Genomic DNA, 25,582 nt, shown 5'->3' with positions numbered 1-25,582 from the left:
GAGAAAAGAAGGCTCAGGGAGGACCTTACCGCTTTCTACAACTGCCTGAAAGGAGGCTGTAGCCAGCTGGGGGTTGGTCTCTTCTCCCAAGTGACAAGATCAGAGGAAGTGGCCTCAAGTTGCTCCAGGAGAGATTTACATTGGATATGAGGAAAAAATTTCTTCACAGAAAGGAATTGTCAAGCATTGAACAGGCTGCCCAGAGAAGTGGTTGGGTCCCCACTCCTGGAGGTATTTAATAGCCATGTAGATGTGGCACTTAAGGATATGGCTTAGTGGTAGACTTGCCAGTGCTGGGTTACCAGTTGGACTGGATGATCTTGAAGGTACTTTTCAACCTAAACAACTCTGCTTGTATGATTCTTAATGATTTCATGGTTCCATGAAACGAATGGTGGCTTAGGTCAGGATTTAAGATCCAGAAGCAGATGAACGATTAACAGGTTGCTGAAAACAAACATTAGGCCTTGTTTTAAATTTCTAATTGGGAAACTGTTTGACTTTGGACTTTTCAAAGCCCTAATTTCCCCCAAACAATTCCCCCACTTGTTCTCTGCGCATTTGCCACAGCTGAAATGTCCCATCACTGACAGTAACCAGTCCTTCTTTCATCTCATTCAACTTCCCCCATGCAGAACTGGGCTGAGCGCCTCACGGGTCCAGCAATCACAGAACAAGAACAAAACAGCAGTTACTGCATCTGGCAGATAACTGCAGGCAGAGCCGAGCCAAAGATTCCTGACCAGCACAACCTCACCTAGAGAGTGACCCAGCTGTGTCAGTTGATGGTACAGAGTAAAGAGTCACAAAAAAGAAACCTACAGCAAAAAACTGACTCAACTGCTGTGGTTGAAGGACTTGGTGACAGGATTAACATTAAAAAAATATATATATTTTATACTTGGTATATGTACAGCAAATTTCACCTGTGGGGAATATTCTGCAAGGTGCTGAGGAATGTGAGCAGCCTGTATAATAAATATGCTTAAGTAAGTGATTTGAACTCTAAGTCACCAACTCTCCCACCACTGCTCTCTCAAGTAACCATGTTATCAGAGGTCATTTCAAGAGAAATGCACTTATGTCAGAAATACTTCTCATATCATACTTCTCATAACCTGCAGCACCAGAAAAATGAAGACAATATAAAAAGAAATAAAAATTACAAAATTTTAGGTCACAAACATCCCTGAATGAATTATGCTTTCAAAATGAACAGTATAAATAGCATAATAAGGTTTTTTTGGTGTACATCTCAAAGTTTTCTAGGATGGTGTTATTCATTCTAAATGCAAACACATTCTCAGTGCCATATACAATGCAATTGGCTAGTGACCTGAAATAGGGCCATTTTCATTGAGACTCACTCATCACTAGGATGGTCTCAAAAATTGTTGTGGATCCCTTTCAACTCAGGATATTCTATGATTCCACAATCATAGAAAGAAGACGCAGCTGACTAAATTCGCCTCCATTCACAGACTGCTGAGGTTCCCTAGCAAAACCCCCTGCATGGCCAAAGGGACACAGCACTGCTCTTTTTGGATCAGACAGGGCATATATTCATGGATAATTTCAAACTGAGTTAGGCAGATCACAGTTAATGAAAACCTCCACAAAGAATTCACTCTAGCAGGGCTACACCAGCACAGCTAAAAGCCTGAAGTACAGGCTGGAATGAACACTCAAAAAAACATGTATGTTATAGAGTTAATGACAAAATAAATCACTATGTATTTGGCCAAATTTCTTTCTAGGCTTCTATGTAGCTGCCTGTTCTCAGAAGTGTTTAGGTACTTTGCTGGGGAGTTCTAGAGCAAGAGAGCAAAAAGCCTTGAAAGGGCTTTAGCTTTATGTTATGTACAGATATGGGGGTGCTCCAGTTCCCACATGCATTGTTGGTGTCTTCCTAGATATTAGAATAAAACTGTGAAATTATAAGAAACAACCAGAACATCTCAAAATCATCCCAAAACTGAAGAAACCATTTGACGATGCTTTTGTAAAAACACTTACTTACAACACAGTCCTGGAAGTGATTTCCAAGCAAGCCAACTGCTGCCTGAGACAGTTTACTGGATGGTGTGGCTGGGCTCTTTCATACAGGCAGCACTTAGAATGGTATCTAGAAAAGGAAATATAACCAAAATTCGTTAGGAGCAAACACACAAATAAAGTCATTTTTCTCTTTAAAACCTAGACCAGGTTAAAACCAGCTTTAGCAGGTCTCAGTAGTTCTTGTGCCAAGCTTCACATGTGCTGCCTGCTCACAGGAACAAGCCCCAAGGTGCAGCCAAAGCCACCCTATGGTGTATAAGCCAAGAGTGCCTGTGCCTGAGAAAAAAAACCCGCACTGAGCGCATCAAAGTGGCAAACAAATGCACCCAGCTGCTTTTCTCATTTAGTTCTACTTAAAACACTCGCAGGAAATGCAAGATGAATTAGTACCAAAAAAATGTAGGTGATTTCAGTAAGGCCAGGAATTCCAGGCACCAACTTCTATTTTCTCTCTCTTGAGTGGGTGTTCACTTGTAAATTGTAGACATGTTAGCAATTCAACGACTGAGCGAATTAACATTCAACTTAACAGTCATTGTTAGGTTGGGAGGTTATTACTGCTTGTTCTGCTAAAGTGACAGGTTAAAATACATTTGTATCTGAAAAGTTGTTTTCTACAATCCATATTCCCTGTCTTTTCGCACCAAATAATTTTCTTCCATCATGTCAACTCCTATTGTATGAACCATCACTGCCAGCTCCACCACAGCAGCTGGGATAGGCAAGGAGAAACAGCAAGGGGACAGGTGAGGAGGAGAGAGCACTCAGCCCCCACCATTTCTCTTTGGGCTGCCATATTAATTTTTTTCCAGGCATTTACATGGTTGATTTGAGACTTCTCAGCAAAAGAGCATACTTGCATTTGTAGGATTACTTTTAAAGCAAGTAAGCAAAGGCAAAACCCAAGAGCAAAGAGGGGGCTCTACTTCACCAAGTCATGAGCCTGAGAAAACTGCTTGCTATCAGGCACTGCGTGGGGCACAGAATGGAAAGTTGTGATTTCCCAGCCTTGCAGGTGATTATTATTAATGGAAAATACAAGTTTTCAAGGTTGAATTGACATACCACCACATGTTGAATTTTTGCAGACTCAGATCCATTTTGTACTAGTAAACGAGCTTACGTCCTTCCCTCTGTGCTTTTTATTCTTTTTTTTTTTTTTTTTTTAGGGTAGCTCACAAGCTGCTGACAACTCACACTGTACTAGGAGCTGTTCACACTGCACAAAGTGTTTACCACTCACAAGTGATGCTAAAAATTAATTTACAGTACCGCTACAGCAAGCTTTGACAAATTGTCATGTGTTGACACAGTCATAAGTTGTTGGTTAAAAAAAGTAACACTTCCCTCTTCTGCCACTTCATGTTTGAGACCAGGGATGGGCACATTATGCAAAGTTTGAGGGTTTGTAAGCTTCACAAATGTTTGGGCTTCACAAAACAAGCCTGGTTGTGAAAGTTTTTTCTCTTACAGTTAGGCATGTGTTTATTGCCAAAAAGACTCTAGTAAGAAAAAAAATCCTTTCCCATCTCCCAAGACCTGTGTGTTGTGCAAAACTAGAAGAAAAGTCTGTAAAATAAATAACCTTGCAGGATACTTGTGCTAGATAAGATCACAGTAGTGACAAATAGCCTGTATCAACTCCTTAGAGCTGCAGACACCACCCTCCTGCTGCAGAAAGGAAGGAAAAAATATAGCTACAAGTAAGAGTTTTAATTGTTCTCAGCTGTCACACGATGTTATCTTAAGCGAATGCATTTATTTCTTGATTCTCATATGTAGCTCTATACGGAAAAGAAAGAACTCCAGCAGTGGCATTCATCAGACAAGGTCCAAATTGATTTCCATGTACTCAAGACAGGTGTTAGTCAGCACTCATGCCCGCCACAGACAGCTCTTAAATTTTAACTCCTTCTCTTCTTCCTCAGGGCAGGACAAATAACCTATCTAGTTTACACTCTCGAATCAGTAATGGACACAGAGCTGTAGTCAGCTGAGGTGAGCAGTGTTTCAGTGGTGATGCAAACTTGAAACATTAACCACAAACTAGCCTAAATCCAGGGAAAGAAACAAAGCCAAGGAAAATGAGCACTCACAGCACCTGCCAAATAGGCTTTACGAGGAACCCTTAACAGTCACTGCTTCACGTAGTGCATCTGGACATCCAGTGCTCCAGTAGCTCTCCTTGAGATCACCAAATCTCAGATCATGGACCACACAAGAATGTCGAGTAAATTCATACAGGACATTAGCTGGGCAATACAAGGCATTGATTTTCTCTTTCCCCCCCCTTAACACTTGTACAAAATAGAGACGCTTTAAGTGGTTCAAAAGTCCTGAGGAGGGGCAACGTTTTACCTTTGTAGAACCTGCCCTATGCCTGCATCTGTGCAAGAATGACCCACCTAATTCCTCTGCAAATTCACAACATGTTACCAAAAAGAACTTCTGCAAAACATTAAGGAGGGACGAAATTTCATACAGACTCTTCACGTGCTCCGATTTCACACACCCAGTACAGAATTTCTTCACCACCTGAGATGTTACGCTGATAGATGACATACTCTCAGATTTAAGGAAAGCAAAGGACATTTACATTGTTATAGTCAGGATGGACGTTGCTTTGTGCTGTTGACTGAAATGAAATCATCCATGCTTCATCAGCGTAGATCGCTGTACATTCAGAAAAACACTAAAGTGGCAACTCTTACCTTCCTCCTCTAAGTAACAAAAATTTATAAATATTTTCAATGCATCACATTAAATAATTTATTTCACTGGATTCAGTCCAAGAGTCAACAGAGTTGAAATAAAGGCGATTCAACTATTAAGTCAAAAACTTCAGCTGACGAGTTACCTAGGAGGTAAAAACAATTCTCCTCCACCTTGGGACAAAAGAAATAAAATCTCAAGTTTTACTGTAAGTTATCCCAACTGCCAAAATATGATTTCTCCTGTACCTTTTTACTTTGCTGTATAGAAGGGAACAAACAAATTCCCTGAGTTCTTACTCTGGGATGGAAAAAGCCCAGGACATCCAAGCCACAATCTAATTAAGAATACTATGAAGGAAAAGGTGGGACCTGAGTTTTTCTGAAGCATTTTTTGTTTGGTTTTATTTGTTTGTTTTGGGGATGCGACTTGTGAGTGTGAAGAAACCACCCCCAAGCAGAAGAGCCATTCTCACCAAGTCCCTTGTGTGAGTTTGAGCTTGCTCTACCCAACACAGGGAAAAGCAGGAAGGGTCAGCTTTGGGGAAATGCATACCCAGGATCTCCTGTGGCCTCTCTGCATCACACCTCGCTGCTCTGCCCTCCAGTTTCATCACAGGGAGCATAGCAGTCTTGGCTGATCCTGCAGCCACAATCCCTCAAAACTGCTATGTGCAGGGCATCAGAAGAAAGCCATAGAGGTGACATTCATCCCAGCAAGCCATCACCAAGGTTTCAAAAGCAAAAGGGAACATATGAAGTATCCTGCTCCTTGACAATGCATGAACACAGCTGAAGGGGTAAATTCGTATACAAAATATGCACCGGTAGTCACTGCTTGTATGGGATACAGACTGTGAAACAAACTCCCCTGGCTAGAAATTAAAAAGAAAAGGAGGATTTCAGCTTTCTTATTCCATGGGAACTGCTTTTCCAACAAGTGGGACAGGACACTAGCCCAAAGGCAAGTGACGCCAGTGACTGCCTACACCATGGAATAGTGGTGGGCAATTTTTCTGTCTCTGTTCTGTGCCTGTCTTCACTTCACTGCAAAGGTCACCATGTCACCTGTTACACAGAACTCTGCCACCCATGAGCAACAGGGAAGCAGCTTAACTGACCGACCTCCTATGAGCATTGGGGGTGGGAGGAAACCTCCCAGATCTCCACTTAGTGCTTCCAGTTCTTAAACCTTAAGAGATGCTCAAATTGCCTTGAACTAAAATGATTTCAGTATTGGAACACTGGAGGTCCTTAAAAGATGTGTAGATATGGCACTTAGGGACATGGTTTTGGGCTGGACTTGGCAGTCCTGGGTTAAAGGTTGCATCTTTGTAGTAAAAAGATGCTGTTTCTTTCCTGACTCTATCCCCAGAGCGGGAGGGAGCAGAGGGAAGCAGTATCTCTGTAAGCATGAAACAGTGGGAAAAAGCATTAGATTTTTGCCTTCACCTGGAGCCCACCTTGCACTTCCAGCCCTTTCAAGCAGAGGAAACTTGGTGGTCCTGTGGAGAGCGTAATGACTTGAAAGCCAACATATGTGTCATGCAAAGATCCCTCAGGAGGCAGACTGGGAACTGCCTGCCCCCTCCCCACCACAAGTGTACTCACACACATGTACATGAGCATGCCCCTCCTCTGCCTTTTTTTTTTTAACTGTATACACTAGTGTATTTCTCACTACTTTCTTAGCATGACATCCATTGCATGGTATGTAACAATCAATGCCAACAATATCTATAGCACAGGAACATGTAATTCACTGAAACAGGACTTTCTTCTTCTCCAGCTTCTCATAACCTGTTTTGTTATATAAATCCATCTGACTTCCTGCTTGATTTGGATCTATTCAGATAAAACCTTTACTAAAGCCAGAAGCATTTTGTTTTTAACAAATATATTCCCATTCTCCCAAATCAAATCTCTGCTTCTAGGAGACAATGTCATCCAATTTTTATTGTAGTGTACTCCTTCTAAGCAAATGAACTTAAAAATTCAGTTAAATGGTAGTGTACAGCTAAAGGGCTATTTTATCCATCACATGGCAAAAATCATTCTTTGTACAGCATCTGTACAAATATCCATAGGATTCTCTCGATATTTTTGAGCCACCTCAGGCCAGAAAAGTAACTAGGTAATGAAGAAAATCATGTCAAGTTTTATGAGATCTTTAGTAAAATGGCTTAAATTGAGCCATGTAGGCTAATACAGTCTGAAATCCTTCTCTATATATTCCACACAGCAGACTCTTGTCTGTGCAACCTAGTTGAAAGTCAGGAGAAGGAGACAGTTGAAAACCTTGATGACCTTCTGATCCACAATCATTTCCACAGGAGAAATCACTGCAGGAAAGGTACAAGTCAAAGTAGTTAACTAGTAGTGTACACTCCACCTTCAATACCTGCTGATAGTGACAACTCCATTAAAAGATGAACATATTCCCGTGTCTTCTGAGGCAATTCTTCTTTATGGGGTATTCAAGGATCCACAACCCCATTTATATACACTCTGCCACTTCACCCAAAATTACAAAAGCATCAAGTTTCAGGAGTTGCTGAGCTGAACTGAAGACATGTTCAAGGTTCTGTCTGTAGCAATGTGGACACCAACACTGGCAACGTAAACACTGAAGAGGCACGTGCGTATATGCAAAAATTTCATTCAGCACAAAGAAAAGCAAAACTAGGACAGAAGGATCCTAAATTAATCCAGTTCCCGTCTTCCCACTGACTTCCCTCACCATTGGAAAGACTTTGGTTTGGATTTCAGTCAAGTCTGGTTTACAGTGCTCAACTTTGTGTGTCATAAAAAACCACCAACCCTTGCTGGAACGTCTTACTCATTACACAGCCCTGCAAAAATTATTAGCTACGATACAAGGCATTTCCCTTTGGGGACCAGAAAGGGTGAAGAAAGGGATGTAGAGTGACAGCTTGTGGTTTCTGATGCAGCAGCAGAAAAAAAAAAAAAAAAAAAAGCAAAAGGAATACAGGATATAATGTGTTTACATTTGTCAAAGCAAGTTTCCTGGAGACATGGAGGGTCCACGCTGCTGAGCTGTCACTTCTGCTTGAAACTGCTGCCTCATGGTATCGGGAGGTCAGTCACTGACCTACTTTCTGATAGGACTGAATTAATTTGCTACTTCTGTACACAAACCTTTTTTATTTTTTTTAAAGGAATACTTAACAAACCCAGAAAAAGCTTTCTTTTATCCAACTTGGGGCTTCAACTGGTGCTGTGCAAGGCTATTACATACCTTGGCATGGGGCCCAGTGTGCTTGGGCTGCTTATTCTTTTGGAAAAATCTGTACAGAGTGTTTTAATGAGTTGACGCTGCAAATAACGTCTTTCCTTTTTGAACTCCTACACCACACTAATACCAGCGATTTAACCCACTACACACAATAAGGGAGGCCAGCACTCAAATAGGCTGTGCTTTGTCTAGGCTGCTCCTGAAATAGATGCCTACCACTACAGGATTAGCTCCCCAAATAGACAGATGCATGGCAAAATACACTTAGAGGATTAAAACATAAAGTTATTAATAGAAAACAAGATGAGTAGGTGAAACTTATGAACTAAACACCTACTAATCCAATCACGCCCTGCACTTGCACAGAGCCAGCTAACCAGTGCTCACCAGGAGATGCTGGTATGCTAGGAGCCCTTAAACTAAAAAGCATTCTTCTCAGGAAGTGAAGAGGCAGAAGTAGTAGCAAAAGACATGCCACCTGCTTCCCCTCTTTGTTTAATGGCTACCTACATGCACATAATGTCACTACCCAATATAAATCCATGGTGAAGGGTTTTTCACAGATCTTTCAAATACCTGGACCACTGAGATACTTGAAGTGAGCTCTTGAAATCATCCTTAACATCTATTGAAAGCTTCATTGCTCGGGTGGACTCCTCTTCCCAGGTCTCTTGTGGGTAGCAGCACTGCTGTTTGGAAATGGGACAGCCACGTACCAATCCGTGAGAGCAGGGCCATTCCGCGTTAAGGCTCTGGGATGACATTTGGAAGACGAGACCTCTTCAGCAACTTGGTCTCATACGCTCACCTCACCCTCCATCTGCTAAGCAAAGATAAGGATCTTCTCCAAATGCTTGGCTTGCTTAGTACCAAAACATCGTGGGTGAGACTCACACTTTCCTTTGCATTTCCCCAGGGACCAGTCTAATAATAGAGGAGGTAGTACTGACTACCGTAATACAAGACGACTATCAGTCTCACAACAGATTTATGATCACTCGAGTTCCTGGACTTGATTAGGTTCATGGTGCCAAAGATAACTATGCCAAACCTAGCGCTTGCAACTGCAAATGCAATCTTGTCAACCTTTTTAGCTTTCATCTGTGCATATTTACAAGCCCTGAATCTGAAGTTCAAATAAATCCAGCAATTCACTCAAACCCACCAGGATTTGAAAACATTAGGGAAGTGTCAAGATGTCATTGAGCTTGTTCTGCAGAAAAGAGTGCTTTATAGTTTCAGAAAGAAATAGACAAGGGAGCTATTTAACGAGATGGTGGCATATTGAAACATGGATAGATAAGTAATTAATATCTACCTTCTCTAAGTGAAAACTTTTCTGAGTGAAAAATCAGCTCATATGAAAAACTACAAGTCAACTGCTGCCATTTTTGGATGGATAAGAACTGTCATGCATGTTAGCATCTCCATTACCATGAAGGATTTTACTCCTTTAAGCAATTCACAAAGACTTTCACACAGAACAGCATGTGGGAAGCAAGGAACTAACAGAAGGAGACACCAAAGAAATGTTGATATTTGCAACTAGAATTCTAATGAAAAATGTTATCAGGAAGACATGAACACAGGAGAGAACTTCTACCATGAGAAGCTGAAGCTTTAGTTCCTTACAATCAAGAGTAACTACACAATTGCATGGGTGCTATTATTAGTGTACAAAATATTGGCCAAATAATCTCTTCATGTTGGTAGCTCAAAATATTCAATTATTTCAAAAGTCCAATATTCAAGCAGCAGATTAGCTAGTTAAGAATTCTCTTAACCCTGATGTACAGGTTTCTTTACCAAATTTCTATACAGCTTCAAGTGCAACATATGGCACCTTAAAGTAAACAAACAGGAGAGGGAAAAATAGTCATGCTTCAAGAAACAGAAAGTATAAACCTATTAATTAAGCATTTAATTCCTTTTATCCCTCATGTCTGTCTTCACAGGCTCTCTCAGCAATCAACCAATTTTGGGATTCACTGCTGTCATGCCAATCGTGGCAGTACTTCAGCTCAAAAGGCACTGTCAAACACAGTGAAGTCTCCCTTCAGCTTGTTCCCACACTGGCGCTGTGTAAAACACACACACTGCCTGGCAAGGGGAGCTGGGGGTGAGGCTTCTTCTGCCCTAGTTCCAAGAACTGCAGACCCGCCCCAGCTGGCAATGGCACAACTGAATCACAACAATGGTCGAGACTTTATGCCACAGAAACCACCTCACACCCTCCTATGCAACACATAAATAGAACCCAGTGGTGCATTTTTGTCCAGTTTAGTGGTGGATTTGGCAGTGTTGGGTTAAAAGTTGGACTCAATGATCTTAAAGGTCTTTTCCAACCTAAACAGTTCTATGACTCTTTTCCAACCTGCACATGCCTTGGACTGAGGCATACAGTAAACATGAAAAAATTTCCCAGCACTTCACTGTTACAGCTCAATCTCTCACTTGAATCCATGGACATCATCCCCCGTACTTCACCCAGCGATGCTGCACACAGAGCACAAGGAAGGATATGGTAGACAGATTCCCTGTTGTGAAGGAGAATATACATCTTTCTCATTCTAACAGTTTGTTTTCACAGTGGTCCTGTGTTCCTGTGGGAACTGGTGTTGGCAGAAATCAAATTGTAGGTCAGGGCTTATAAGGCTTTGAAATATATAAGGATACTTACTGACAACGAGCTGTGCATTTGTTTCTGCTGATTTGGGCAAAGAAGGCACTACTGATGTCCTGACCATAAATTGCATTTAAAATGCACATCTGGCTGCCTCGCCTGAACTATCCCTGCTTTCTGTCCCTAGTATGCTCTGCCCTGGCAGATACTCTCAAGCAGCTTGTGGCAGTGGCCTCCTGAAGCCAGTGACCCAGGCTACTGGCTCCTGGGGCAGGGACTGTCACCCTACTGTCACCCAGCACACAGTGGAGCAGGGCTCAGACTCACTCAGCCTCTGGGCATCACTGCAGCACAAATGAGGAAAACCTAAATGCCAACAAAGCGCAGATACTCAGCCCTGCAACAAGAGCACACTTTACTGCAAACACTTTGTATCCCAGAGCTTGAAATAGAAATTTCTGTGACAAAAACTTCACAATGTGAAACTCTGTATTAAAAATACCAGCAAGCTGCACTGTTTGGCATCTTGTATTCCAACCCTTGTGAGAAGTCCAAATAGCTCAAATACAAATCTGTAATATTGCTCTATGAGTAACAGCTATTTTAAACCAATTTTGGCAGACACTAAGAGTTGTAAGCAGGATGCCAGCTGTATGGCTCCTTGAGTCCTTCTCCTGGATTCATCCAGCCAGCATCGGTGACAGAATACTCTCCTGCTCTGCTAAGGAAGCTCTGACGCTTTCATCTTCCCTCCAGCCCAAATGCGGCCGGGGTTGCTGCAGCAAGGAGAGCTTGCCTTTGCTGCCCCAAGGATAGAGGCATACCACCTATAAAAATCAGAATCTTCCAAGTTTTAAAAATTCCTTTTCCATAAAGCAAGCCTTAAAAAGAGAATAGACCAATGAGCTGCACAACATTTTTTACAGGCACTCATTTGAGATGACCCACATAATTAATTCACTTGACCATTTCACATTTCCTAAGTTATAGCAACAAGCATTATAAAAGCTTTTACAATCATGAACCATTTTTGCTTTATGTATAAAAGTGCCTCATGTAGTTTGTCATTTATCAGCAAAAAATTAACATCCTCACAATACATGGACTGTGATATTAATTTACAGATACCTGAGCATCAAACACTTGCTGATCCTGGTCATTTCCCCATGCCTCTTTACCCTTAACAGCAGCCTCCTCTGAAATCTCTGTGTTCATCAGCTTTCCAAGCACCAGCCAGCCCAGAAGTGCGGCTGGTACACAACTTGCCATTTAGCAGTTTCCTTTCCCCGGATCTCCAGGATACACATAGCTCTCATCCCAGACTCCTATCTCGGACTTCATGATGGGAGGGTAAGATTATGCTTTGCGACCCCACAGCACAAGCTACACTGCATGAAACTAAATATAACAAAATATAAGTAAAAATAAGGAAAGGTCTACAATAAGTAAATCCCACTTTTTCAATGCACACCACAGGAACACACATATCCACAAAAGGGATTAGGTACTACGTCCTTGTTGGATGGAGGGAGGTGGAGAGGTCAAGCCAGAAAACCTGAGAAGTAAAAGCAGAATTACTCAACATAGTGATGGCACTGCAGAAAGAACGAAATTTTTTTGCACGACTGCAGCAAGGCCTGCAGGGACAGGGGGAAGCGGAGGGGGTGGGAAGGGATGATGTTCACACAGCAGTGCTGGCAGAGCGTGAGGTCACTCAAAGGAGGTCATGTCATTCCAGCAGAAAACCCTGCTGGAATTATCCTACTGGGCAAGAATGATCATACTTACAGGAAGACTGCAATGTGCAGTCTTGGTCAAACTAAGTAACCCAGGACTCCAGCTATGGAAAAACAAATCCCAGGAAGCAAGGCCATTCCCAACAAACTGGACACAAACATACTGCAGCTGCTGAAAACACATAACTGGAGTGACATAATATTAGAACACATTTTTATGCTTACTAAGACAACAACAAACCCAAGCCTGAAGCTGTATTTTGGGCACACTAGCTCAAACTATCTTTAGACAGGAAAAGTTTTTGTGTGTACAGATGTTCCAGCAGGCACGGAGACCAGAGAGCTGGAAAAAGCACTCGCTCACTTCCGAACCTTATAAAAATCGTCTGTTGCAAATAAGGGTGGGGATAAATACACCAGGCAATGCGAAACAAAACAAAAACAAAAAGCAGGCAAGAAGCCAGTAGCTGGTCAGGGATTGGTGGAGTATAGTGGCTCCATGTCTTCTCCAGCTTTACTTCTCCCAACAGATGTTTCCAGGTGTTATCCCCTCCTGCAGTCCCCCTGCTATGTTTTACTCTTCCTGCCAGCTCTTTCATCCAGCTTTCTATCTCACTTTCACAGCTGCTCTTTTGGAAGCACGATTGAAGCTATAAATTTACGTCTACACATCTGTAACAAAAATAGTTTTTGTAAAAGCTATTCTTCTTCCCTATCGATGGTGGCACAAATGATACAGAATTGCTGGCAATTCAGGGGTCTCACTGCAGCTTTAATCACTGATCAAGACAGACAGGAACACTCTGTCTCACAAGGAAACAGTAATAATGAAACTTTATATATACATATATCTTGGAATTACTTCTATTTGTGAAGAACTGAAAGATACAAGAAATGGCCTCAAAGCTCTTTTTCTGTGGAACAGCTATTATTTTTAAAGTAAAACATAATTATCACCCTGTTCCAGAAAAGATATCTACATTCCTTCTCCTTTGCCGTCTTGGATGTAAGGAAATCCTTGGGGCCACAACTGAAGCAAGCAATGCTTTCAAGGTCTCTAAAGTGACTCAAGTGAGCCAACAGTACAGAAGACTCTGCTCACCTCATAAGCTCCAAATCTTTCTTAATCTTCAGCCTGTGGCAAAGCAGAAATCCCAAAGCTTGTGCTTTGGGCTCGATACAGAAGTGACCATTCCTGCAAGCAGTGCTTGTAGAAGAAAACTGATTTGCATGGAGGCATATTTCCTTTGGGTTCAATTTGCCTTTATGGCATATAAATCAGACATGGGCAAGCATTGGGTTAATATTGGCAGGGCAAATTCCAGGCATGAAGCCCTAGGAGAAAAAGCATAGCTTTGGGTGATGGAGATTGGCCACCAGCCTGCTGTTGGTAGGGTAATGGAGGAACCAAATAAAGAAACACAAAATTGCACCGACAGGAGCAAAAAGAGATTGCAAAGAGACTGATTTAAAAAACCAAGAAAGAGCTAAAGCAGGAAAGTTTGACAAATAGGGACAGTACTTGTGGAAGAAGCTGACAAGGCATTTTTATAACAAAAGCAGGGGAGTAGGAGCAGAGTTCAGCACTGAACCTGGAAAGGACTGGTCTACCGTGGTGACTGCCTCTGCCTCCAGGAGAGGCTGGGAGCTCTCCTAAGCTCCTTGGTTCTCTGTGTGACCAGCAAGAGAGGGCTCTGCTTGCAATGGGTGTGCCATGCCACTGCTGCTGCAGCATGACAGCAGCTTCCCAAGATGTAAGGGAATGCCTGCGATTCCAGTGCTGCAGTGGTATTTGCTGCAATTTTTCTTAAGGTTTTCATAGTTAGCTAAGCCACTATTGTTTTTATTGAAATTCATACATGCATACAGTACTTAAGAGAGAGAAGGGCGGTGAAAACAGAAGCTGAATTGAAAGTTCAGCTTCTTTTAACTTAATTTGTTAGCAGGTTCATCATCTTTTTTGACAGAATAATCTTTCCACGGTGAATTATTTTCACTGGAAAAAAAGAGGAGACCAACAAATTGCTGGATAAAATTTGTGCTTTAAATAATAAAGCAATTAATGGCATTTTAGCAAGCATACATTCTTCTCTCCAGAAATAAAATCCCTATTTCATATAATCTAAATTGCTTGGTCAGCTTCAAATAAGTGCAATATAAATCTCCTTCCCATACTGCTGCTGTTATCTATGATAAAGGGAAGAGACAGAAGGTAATCCTGTGTTCTGTATTCACTGACACATCATTTTCATGCTACACTACACTGTAATTTATTTCTAATGGGATAAACCTCTTGTAGTCTTCCTGCATTATTCAGCCACACACACATCCCCAACTGGTACCAAGATTGTAGGACTGGCAGGTGCAACACACAGGGACCCTGCTTGGTGGATTTAGGATGTCTGCTGCACATTTCATCAAAGCTACAGCTGTGAAAATAAACAGAGAGACTGTATAATTAAGGTACGCTTTTATTCCTTCCCACCCACTGCCTCCTGCAAGCAAGGCAGTCAAAGAGTATGACACTTTTCAGTACTTGTAATTTCCAACTAAACTTCTCATTTTTTATCTAATCAGTTTGAGATGATGCAAAAAGACATGTGGAGCTGTGAGAGATTAAAGGACATGGAAACCAGTTGAAAGTGAGAAGTCCTTACGGTCTTAGCCACAGCCTTTGTTTAATACAAAGGAAAATATCTTTGATGCTCTTTCTCCTGTCCTCATCAAGAGGAATACAAGAAGTAAGTAAACCAATGTATGAAAATCAAGCTGGGGCCATGAAGAGCTACAGTTTTGTTTACAATATTTTCCTATCATTTTGCAGAAGGAGTGGCTCAAGGCTTAGAAAAACTTTCTTCAAATTAAAAGTTTGAACTGAATATCCAGTTATTCCTGATGCAATCCTGAAATGGATAGGTGCAAAGAGAAGGCTACCTATGATATTCCTACAGAAATTAATATATTTCAGAGAACATCCCCATTAATTTGCACAACACTTTTCTCTATCAAAATGTGTAAGACCACCACAGATACTTAAGCTTCTGCCAGTTAATAAACACTATTATCAAGCACCATGACTTAAAGAGACAAGAATCTCAGTTTTACCATGCTTTTCACACCCACCTCTCCAGCTCTGCTGATAGCTACACTTACATACAGAGGACATCTTACAAAGTAAAATATTGTCTAATTCACTGTCTACTGTCTGGCTACTTCTACAGCTCTATCACTCCAGCCATTTGCAAAAGGATTAATTTTGTCTGATCCAGATGCAAGGTAGAAACTTGCATTGCGACAGTCAGCTCTCCAGATTCCCTTTACAGTCAATGCAAAGTGACAGTTCCTTCCAGGGCACATGTCACACCACTGCAGGTACCCATCTTCGAGGTGGTGAATGAACCCCTTGCTGCCCAGGGAAGGGACTAAGAGCCCCACTGTGGCCACCTGCACAAACTCCAGCTCAAAGGGGCCTGGCAGCAGGAGAGCTGGATCTGGTCTCCTGGGCAAAGGTCACTCACAGGAGTGTTTCAGCTGCTTTGCCATCTCCAGCTGGACTGGGGTCCTCAGTGCACCCCAAGCCCCTGGGAAGGATGGCGACTGCAACAGCCAGTCTGCAGAGAATGGGAGGGAGAAATACAACACCAGGCACCAGCAGCAGGGCTGCAGCTGCTTTATATTGCTTCTTGCTGCAGATTATGAATGCTAGCTCTGGTTTACCAACAATTCATCCTTCAAAAATTTGATAAAATACCCCAAAGGCTAATTCCTCCTGAACTCCATCCCTGCTGTCACAATCCATTTGTATTATGACTTTGTTCTGGGGACGTATTTGCAACCACTTATTTGAGGGGCCCAAATGACTTGATCCAGCCCAGCCTGGGAGCCAGGCAGTGCTGCCCACACCCACACTGGCACACACTGGATGAAGGGAAGTGGTCCCAATGAGGCTGGCTACTACCTTAGCAGGGATTCCAGCTGAGATCCTGTGAGTGAAACTCCCTTCAGAAACCACCAAACAACATTGCCAGATGCTCCTGGAGCTCCACAGAGCCAAGGAAGACCTCGGGCAATCAGGTCTGGTTCCACAGCAAGGCCCAAGCTCTGGCAACAGACCTCTGCTGCATCCCAACCTACCTACAGGGTTTGCTGCCAGTCTGTATTCTGATGCCTGCTGATGTCAACATTGCAAATACAGCAGATCCTGTGCTCATTTAGGTTTTACTCATCTGAAACTCCCTCTTAAATGCAATCCAGATGAGCTCCTTGGCGTGGATAGTAGCTGCCCTTACTGTCTGCAGCCTCACTTAGCAGACTGTTTTCAAAGGGGAGCAGAATAATTTTAGATAGACTGCCTTTCACTGTGGTTGGAAAGGGGATCCGTGATCATGCTCCCCAGATCATGCTGCCATCTCTCCCCAGAGATGCTTTCTGAGCATCTCTGGGGAGAGATGGCAGCATAACTCACCACCAGCTCAGGAAAGCACTGTGGGTGTCTTTACTGAGCTGCTTATGTTGCCTACCAGTTCTCAAAGGCAAAATGCATGGCTTAGCTCCTCCCTGCAAATAGGTGACTTTGCACTTTGTCACCTGGCTACAGTCACAAAAAGATGGTACCATGTGAAGCGTGCAGGTGTGTCTGCACCTACTGCCACAGCTCACCCTGCTGCTGCAGAGGGGGCCAGCTGCATGAAACAGGGCAGGCTAAAAGCAAACCCTCAAAAGAGATGCTTGGTCCCAGATTCGTAGTGCCCAGGAGCCACAGCTACCCTACAAGCCTACAGGGGGAGAACCGAAAGGGCTAAATCTGGCTAGATACCCCCTGGTCGTGGTAAATGGCAATAAATGCCTTTGAGGCATGTGCAGGTAAAAAAGCAAGCTTAAATCTGGGAGAAAGACATTGGGATTCTTGCTCCAAACACAGAAGAAAGCTTTGGTTTGGGTGCTAGAACAGTCTCCCTAGGCACAGGGCTGGGATCTTCTCACCTCAACCTTTCAAACCTAGGCTGAATGAGCTAAGAGCTTGGCTGGAAAAGCAAGAGCAGATGATAGAATCAGTCTTTACTGCCTTAAATTTTTAACTGTCTGAAAAACCAGCTTCTTATCCAATAGGCAGGTGAGACTAGGAATTTGACGGCTGTGCCCCAGCGTAGAAGTCAAAAGAGAAGCAGCAGAAGGGAGGTAGCACAACTGGCCTAGCAAGAGGAGTGCAAACTGCTTCAGCCCTGACACACAAGGTGCTAAGATGCAGTGATAAAAGCAAGAGGAATTACTAGGGTCTGGTAACTTTTCTAAGAAAGCAGGGTTTGCATACAGACACCAGAATTATAAAGAACAAATAACTGAAGAATCTATTTGTAATATTGATTAAAAAACAGCATGGGATGTTATTTTTGTCCCTATGTTCTACAAACTGGACTAAAATTGCGGAACCTAAACGTTTTTTTATCCTAGTAACAGCCATCATCTAAAACACCAGCTGAACTAAACTCACAAAACTGTATTAAGTATAACACACAAGCACTTTGTACATCCAGTACAAAGCTAAGGGCTACCTTTCACCTCTGAAGACAATCTGTAGCTACACTCTTACACCATGTAAATATTTATTCATAAATAAAGCTAAAAGCAACTTCTTTATTCTCAATGCAGTGTGTGAAACACGTGGGGCTTTTTCCATTTTCACAGAAACTTACTTCAGTTACTAGCCCCTCAGGACAGCTTGTGAAACTAGAAAAAGTACTGTACTGTCCACTGCTTCTAATTAAAATCTTACATTATTGCGGTCAGAGAGCTCTGGAGAACTGGTGAGGTCGCGTGATTTCCTTGAGGTCAGACAGCAAAAGCACACTAGACCAGGGATGACAGATTTCTTGGCTTGTCCATGCAATGCAGCCCTCTGCAGCCTGAGCCAGAAATGCCGTCACTGGGAAGCTCTGGTTCCTCTCAGTAACCTAACTTTAAATAGTCTAGATCTTTAAAGGAGAAAATCCCATGTAAGCACACCCTCCCCCCCACCACTCCCCCGAGGGTACCAAGAGTAACTTTTTCCCCTAAAGCCTTCTTGCACCTGCAGATGTTGCTCTGGGAGCCAATGTGGCTCCAAAGTCTGTGCCAATCTTTAGCCACTCTCTGCAGTTTTTCTGTATCGCTGAGTGCCAGTATGCGTTCACACTCCAAGCAATATCTGGTCTGACCATTTGTATGTTCCTCCAGCTGCTTGAGAGCCCATCTGCTCAGACAGGATTGCTGGCTCCACTCACTGCACACGACCCAGGGTTTCCATTGCTTACCCTGGAGAATTTGGGAGACACACTGGTGAGGAAGTGGCAGATCTTTGCATTTGTGACACATTCACTCCGTCTGTTGCCTAGTATTTTCCCCAGGTATTTACCTCTGGAGGCATGAGACGTCTTTGCGTCTGGTGAGTTTCCAATATTCACATCCACATGTTAATATGGAAATAACATCTGAGTGGAAGACTCCTAGTTTGGTCTTTACATTTGTATTTTCAATGACTAATTTTGTTTAAGTTGGTAAACGCAGCTGTTGCCTTGCCAGTTGGTGACATTTCCTTTTGGACTTCCCCCCTGGTTGGTGTGTCTCTGCCAAGACATGCAAATTGACTCATTCCTTGTATTCCTTTGCCTTTTTATACAATGCTTCAGTAGGAATTTGCAAAAGGTCTTTTGTGATTTGTTTCCTTAAATAATTATTAGCCCTGCAATGCCAGACAGTCTTTTCTTACATGTTTTTTGAACTGCCACTTAAGCATCCCATGCTCAGGATGCTGGATCTAACTGATGTAACAGCTCACTATACTACATCCAGCAGTACTTTTTCTTATGGTAACTTGGCCATGTCACTGTCCACTCAACAGCAACCTTAAACTGGCTGACAGAATGCACACTGGTTTTACACCAGCATTATCCATGATGAACCACTCACACAGCTCCCTACTTGCTTCAATGGCTTGAGCTTGTCAGTGACTTCACTGCCATTATAAATACATACTTGAAAATAATAGATTAGTCTCCTGAAAAAGGTAATAAACATATTCTCACCAAGAGCTCCAAACAAACAACTGTGTCAAACTGGCAGGTGATCAGCCTCAAGCCAGGGAGGAGGAGGCTATCCAAAATCTGGATAGCAGACGCCATCCAAAAACCTGGCCACTGCTTTATCTTCCTAAGTGAAATGTCTGAACTGAAGCTGTAAGAGAAATAAATTAGAATCTTCATTCTTCATTTTGATTTGTTTTTTTTTCATTTTTGATGTTTCTACCAGTGAAAGGAAGAGAAGTTCTCTTCAACTTTTGCAATCACTTGCATCACCTTTCTGAAATACTTTATCTGAAATGCAATTTCTTTGTATTAGTTGGATTATGTTAATTTTTTCATATTCCTGTATTTCTTGAAGAACTCAGCAACTACTCATTCAACCACTTTTCAGCAATGATCTCTACCTTCATCTGCTCCAAACTGTGGTTTTTGATAGCTTTTCACATCTGCCTTTGTGCTGTGAGACAGCATTTCTACTTCGGGATTTTCAGTTCCTTTGGCAAAGTCACAGTGCTCCTCCCACCATCATCATCCTTCTCCAGTCACTAAATAGCTTTCACTTGCTAACCTCAGACAGGCCTATTGGCTGGTAGAACCTGGCCTGTTGAGAAAAGGGAATAACTTTTTCAGGAGCTACATCAGCTTCTTGGGCAAGGCTATCTTCTTATTTCTCTTGGAGCCTCTGTTCTTGTTCTGAAACAAATTTTGCTGATGATTTTGCTGGATGCATTCAAATGTCCAATGTTATTTTGATATTTGCATTCTTGGAAAGTCCACTATCTGGGATAGCTCAGCTGCAAACCAGTTACATTCTTAGCAACATATGGTATGTTCACTTAAGTAGTAATACTAATTTACTAATTCTCCTGCCATTTTTTTTTAAATTTATTTTTTTGTATCACCACAAAAAAAAATCACTTCTATTGCATGCTAAGATGTGCTGAAGATAAACACTGTGTTTGTCTCCAACATACTCAAACCACAACAATTCCACCAGCTGCTGTGGGGACACTTTTACACTACATCCAGGCATCACCAAGAGCACAGAGAGCAGGCAGACTTCTGCCAGGCCCCACATTATTGCTTTGGAGACAGAAGATGACACTTGGCCATTGATTCCTCTGTTCTGTCACTGGCCCTAACCCCAAGAAAGTCTCCCTTTTAGTAAGCAGATGTCAGCTAAGGAATTTGGTCCAAATCTGCTGACAGCTCTTATCTCATCACAGTAGTTGTCTGTTGGTAATACTGTGTAATTGTCATTTCATGTACTGCGTTTGAAATCTAGTTCAGAGCAATCGACCACTAATTGTTTCCCAGTCTACAAGCTATTTTTCTGCTGTGGAAGTCATAATTAATGCTACTCCCTCCGAGTTATCATCATTGTGCTTCATGAATACATTATAGCTTTGTTTTCATTCTTAAGATTGCTCTTCATCAATTCCTGGTCACAGACAGTTTGCTTACTCAAAGGATTTTACTTACTCTATTCCTCCATTTCCTTCACCTGCATCTCTTTTGTTGTTGCAGCCTTTATTTCACTGTTCCAGAAACCTACTTTCTGTGGTTAGTTTTTTTTCCAAACCTTTCCCTAAAGAACTCTTCAGAGGCTTGCCTGGCTCATGGCTTTCACCAAAGCAGGTCGCATCATTTCACCCAAGACAGAATCTGCTATTTACCTGGCAAGTACTTTGCTGGAACAGCTACCTTGCCATCTTCCTCTAATTTGCCTCTTTTCCAAGGACAGATTCTTTGCCTGTAGCCCAAACACAAGAGTGTTGTATCATCACAGCCACAACATTTGACCCATTCAGTTTGGGCCATGAGACTCTAAAACCTTGCCCACAGCAAGATCAGTTGAAGCCTTGGCCTCTGGGTTCAAGTGGCAGCCATGCACTGCCAGCTGCTAAGGGAGCACAGCAGTTTTCCTGTCACCTACATTCTACTTGGTAAGGATGCTGCAAGATTAAAAGATTCCGGGTACTCACATTTTACAGTAACAGCAGCCATTTCAATACCTGGCTTAAAAAAGAAACCACATCTTACATCTCAGAAATGGCTGTGTTCTGTCTCCAGAGCTGGTGTAAACTGTTCATACCTTCTTCTGCATGACATTTTGCACTGCCTCCCTCCCTCTCTAAGGGACACCCAGTACACTAAGAGGTTAGTAGTTATCACCACCTGAATCTTATGCAGGTTCACATTAGGACTCCCTAAATATGGGGAAACACAGAAACTTCACACCTACCAGAGCCCGAGAGAAAAGTTCGTAAAATTTTTTTTTGGCTACTGAACTAGCTCATATTCTTCTACACTTATGATGCTATTTGGTTCAGCAGATGGAGAATTATAAGAATTTTGCCAACAATTTTTACTGCCTCACATGAGAGATGTTAGCTACACTTGAGCCCCACGTGACACAGTAATTTTCGACCTATGGGTTTGGGTACCCTAAACTGCTAAGGGAAGAGCAGACTTTGCACTTGATCGGTCAGGCCACAGACCTGAAATAGTAACATTCAACAGTCAGGTTTGAGGGAGAGCCAAAATGGGCCAGCAGTGTTGAAAAGAACAGCTGCTCATCCTTACAAAAAGCCCCGTCTTTCAGGGAGACACACTCTACAGAGAGGAAGGAAAATTAAGCTGGGGGCCAGTACCTGGGATCTGCTAAATCACTTTTCCACAGCAAAACTGTAGTGGGTAACTACTGACGAAACGAGAGATGAAGAAGCCAAATCAGGATGTTAGGGACTGCTATGAAAATCCACAGGATGGACAATGGATTAGGTCAGTGCATGGAGGTCCATCTGCACTGAGGGTGTCATCTTTGGGACCAGCCAAATGGGGTAGGAGATGGGGTGGGGAGAGGGAAGAACAAAAAAACATGGTTTGGGGTAAAAGAGAGTTTTCTGGTTAAAAAATGAGACAAAAAAAATTGCTATTTCTGAGATACTGGGAAATGAGTGGCAGTCTTTTCATCATAACGGAAGACAGAAACAGGGAAGACAAAGAAGGTATGTTCAGAAGAACATAAAAACCAGAGATGTATTTGCAGATAACAAGCTCTCAAGTAGTATAAATACAGTCTGAGCAAGTGCAACTAATATATAGCTTGCTTTTAAAAAGACAAAGCATCTGCATTTTACCTCTTCATGTTAACACACTGTAATAAACAGCTATGGAAAGCAAACAACAAGAGACCTGGGCTGTGTTAAAAACTTCCTTGTATAACCCCAAGCCACTACTTTGTGCCTCAGCTTATATACACATAAAAGCTGTATATACTACAATTAGTGTCTGTAAGGTGAGTTTAATTAAAATTTGGTGGTTGCAGTACTGTTTTAGTGTATAACTTTGAGAAAAGTTATGTAATTTTTGCCATTTATGGTTATCTGGTACATAATTTCTCCCTAGAAAATACACTTTTTTTTTTGAAAGTACAAAAAAATTGTGTTTCTGGAAGAGAAAGAGGCTGGAATCCACTTGTTCAAATCCAGACTTTAAAATCACATCAGCGACACCCCTAGACAGTCTGGGCCATCACATTGTGGAGTTACCTCCCACTGAGAAAGAGTGACCAGCAGGAGGATACAGGACATGGCCAGTGCCTGTCTGCACTAACTCCCTACACCAAGTGTCCAGGAAAGAACTTCCAGTGTAGTTTTTCACAAGTCAAAGGCAAGTGTCTGAGTATATATATATATATACAGGTGTCTGAAAAATCTGTGGCTATTAGGTCTCAGAGGAAGCACAGAGAAATCTGAAGGAAGACTGAAATGACTATTTCAGATTCCCAGGAGAACAGCTAGCTTCTGTTGCCCCAAGTAATAACAATATTGCTTCATTTGCTTTGATTATGAATTTCAATTTTGTGATACCTCATTTTCTTTGCTTTAGCCTCCTAATGGCTAGACAACAATTCTGTGCATGACTGCTGCAATTTTGTTTCTATATCTTGATAATTACACCTCTTTGATGGAGCGTGTTTTAATAATATTTATAGATAAGCTGAGCTGCCGTCAAACCCATCGAGACTGGGTTTGTTCTCAGCTTTTGATTTTATTAAGTGCAGGCATGGAAAGGAAAGAACTGAAGCATCAGGCTCAAACAGCAATGAGCTCCAATCCCTGTTCCCAAAAGCAAGAACTTTGAGATACGTGGCAATCCCAGGAAGCATACAGGGCCACCTTCGCCTTAGTTAAACTCCTGCACTTCTGTAACTCTCTTGCCTTCCATTTTAACACCTGTTGAGCAGACAGAAGAAGAAATACTTGGGGGAAGAATGCCAAGGGAAGACTTCCTTGCAGAACATTTTTGTTTCGTTGTTCATTAGCAGGTAGGCGACAGCCATACATATCAACGTGGGTGAGCACATGGGGCTTTCATGGAAGACAGAGCGCCAACGTTAATTCCCAGGAGACTCATCTCACTTACGAGACGCCCACGTTCACACCGCAATCACAGCTGCACCAGCTGCAGTCGTCTTGGAGCCTCTGCTCTCAAGATGCTGGTTAAAGATATCCTAAATTGCTATGCCATCTCCTATTATCCCAAGTCCTCTGTCAGCAGACGCAAAATCAGGATCCTTTATAATAATGGAGAGATTTACCAACACCTTTACCACTAATATAATCTCCCAAGAAAGCACTTTTCATCATCTGTTTTAAAATATATATTAGTCTGATCACTTGTTCCTAATCAACTTCATAAAACAACAGCACTGAAGACTAGCTATACAGGAGCTCCTAATGTTTGCAATTTGCTTACAGGACCCAAATTTAAGAGACAGCATCACTGCACTTAGAAATGTCACATCAAGGTTTCCAGTAGCTTCAACATTTCCCATTTCATTAAATGAAAGAAGGGGTGGAGAAAGGAGGAAACTGTATTTCTGCTCCACTTACCTGACAAATGCAAGAAACTGCATATAGATCAACTGGCACAACCTCTCTGAATCTTGCTGAAACACACAAACAAAGCAAGATCAGCCTAGGCAACTAGAATTTGCTGCCTTGGTTTGGGGAAATGATTTAAAACTCAGAAGGCGTTGGATACTTTGGTTGAATGCTTCCAGATGAAGAACTGCACACAAGTATACAGTGAATAGCAGATTTCAGAATGCAGTGCCTATCCATCTACACCACTTCAGTGGTAATCAACAGATTATCTTGGCATGACAATTTAGCTACAAGTCTCAGCCTGGAAGCACTTTCCTCCCCCTTACACCTAAATCACAGTCAGAAATACTCTGAAGGAGATTAGGGAGACGACTTTGCCAAGCACAAAACGCTGACCTAAATGTGTTCCTGTTTAAGTAAATTTGACTGAAATGGCAATGTTCAGTCCAGCCCTTTTGTATCTTTCAAGATTTGTATAAGCTTTTAAAGCCTCTCATTTCTTTTAAAGCAGGTTTTACTATCCCTAGAAATATTTTCTGCTCTTAGCCTTTTTGCTATAAACATACTGACAAACTGCACATACACATATTCTGCTGAATCTAGAGAAATGACAGGGTTTGCACTTCACCTGCTGCATCTGAAAAAAGCAACAGCTGCAGGTGATGCTCTGGCTTGTGCCAGCACTTGGTAGTGGTATTCTAGTGTACAAGAGGGAGGGCTGCTTCATCAATGTGCTCTGTAAGCTTTTACACTGTAAGCAAGGAGATCCCAAAATACAGGCTGCAGCATTTCTTATTTTCATCCATACAACACTGTTAAATCAAAGGGATTTACATGGATTAGTGAAGGACAAAACTGGCCTATTTTAGTAATTGTAAAATGACATTAAGATTATAACCCATCTCACACTCCCAAGATCAATTACTTCCCAACTCAATATATTGAAAGGTTCTTTTCGCCTAACAGAGTCATGCCAAATGAAAATAAAATAGTGGGTTTTTTCTTTCCTTTTTTATTTTCTGTTTTAGACACGATGTATTTCAAAACTGCAAGAATTAATTGGTTAATTTTCTTTAAAGAATTAAAAAGGAGCACAGGGTGCTATGATGCTTGGTTAGAAACATCAGACGGTGGCTGCTGACAACTCACTGAACCCTGAACTGTGACATCACAGCTGGCCACAATGTAATTCTTTCTGTAAGATGGAGCTCTCCTACACACCTGTGAGGTTGCTGCTCCCCACCA

At 42.1% G+C, this 25,582-nt stretch overlaps 1 protein-coding gene across 3 annotated transcripts in view; it reads right to left on the bottom strand.

The window, feature by feature from the left end:
• Positions 1-25,582, bottom strand: part of BACH2 (BTB domain and CNC homolog 2) — a 143,562-nt gene that overhangs the window by 99,664 nt on the left and 18,316 nt on the right. The window contains exon 2 of one of the 3 annotated variants that reach the window (XM_041412331.1): positions 2,017-2,125. The gene's annotated coding sequence lies outside the window, so the exon portion shown is untranslated. The remainder of the gene's footprint in view (positions 1-2,016; positions 2,126-25,582) is intronic. The other 2 variants (XM_041412332.1, XM_041412333.1) reach the window with 2 other exon arrangements.

The sequence above is a fragment of the Onychostruthus taczanowskii genome, unplaced genomic scaffold, assembly GCF_017590055.1.
Source record: "Onychostruthus taczanowskii isolate IOZ18803 unplaced genomic scaffold, ASM1759005v1 scaffold39, whole genome shotgun sequence".
Classification (NCBI taxonomy): Eukaryota; Metazoa; Chordata; class Aves; order Passeriformes; family Passeridae; genus Onychostruthus; species Onychostruthus taczanowskii.
Note: the sequence above shows the minus strand (reverse complement) of the source record. Positions and strands in the feature narration are given on the sequence as shown.